The sequence below is a fragment of the Oryzias melastigma genome, linkage group LG3, assembly GCF_002922805.2.
Source record: "Oryzias melastigma strain HK-1 linkage group LG3, ASM292280v2, whole genome shotgun sequence".
Classification (NCBI taxonomy): domain Eukaryota; kingdom Metazoa; phylum Chordata; class Actinopteri; order Beloniformes; family Adrianichthyidae; genus Oryzias; species Oryzias melastigma.
In genome coordinates this window covers 8,861,548-8,862,449 of record NC_050514.1, presented here as the reverse complement: position 1 = coordinate 8,862,449, position 902 = coordinate 8,861,548, and positions in this window count along the sequence as shown.

The window sequence follows — 902 nt, the reverse complement described above, 5'->3', positions numbered from 1 at the left end:
CAGAGACGGAGACTTGAGTTGCACTTAAAGGTCTGAGACTCATAAACAGCTTACATTTGTTTTCTGTTTCGCCTGCTCCTTATGTGAAGCCTGATACCGGTGGGTGTTTAGCGTTCTTGTGGTTGGGGGAGCAGATGTGCTAAATGCATTTTTCTGCATTTGCATTGTGCACAGAGTTTATCTGAATTCATCCAGGGCTTTCAAATGCACTCATCCATGTGCGTCAGAGGCTTCACTTGAACTTGTGTTGGTTAACAGAACTTGTCAGTTTTTTTATTGTTTCAACTGCGTTATCGAAATCATTGAAGCCTAGAGACAACTAAGAAATTGTTGTTTCTGTTTTGGGATTTATTCTCAGTCTGTTGTTGTTTTTTTTCTTCACTTTAAAGGTAGCTTTAATCCGACCAATCAGGGCTAAGCTTTAAACCGACCAATCAGGACTAAGCTTTAAACCGGCCAATCAGGAGCCAGCTTTAAACCAGCCAATCAGGAGCCAGCTTCAAACCTACCACTTAGGAGCCAGCTTTAAACCGGCCAATCAGGAGCCAGTTTTAAACTGGCCAATCAGGAGCCAGCTTTAGACCGACCAATCAGGAGCCAGCTTTAAACTGGCCAATCAGGAGCCAGCTTTAAACCGACCAGTCAGGAGCCACCTTTAAACCGACCAATCAGGAGCCACCTTTAAACCGACCAATCAGGAGCCGGCTTTAAACCGGCCAATTAGGACTAAGCTTTAAACCGGCCAATCAGGAGCCAGCTTTAAACCGACCAATCAGGAGCCAACTTTAAACCGGCCAATCAGAAGCTAGCTTGAAACCGACCAATCAGGAGCCGGCTTTAAACTGGCCAATCAGGAGCCAGCTTTAAACTGGCCAATCCGGAGCCAGCTTTAAACCGGCCAA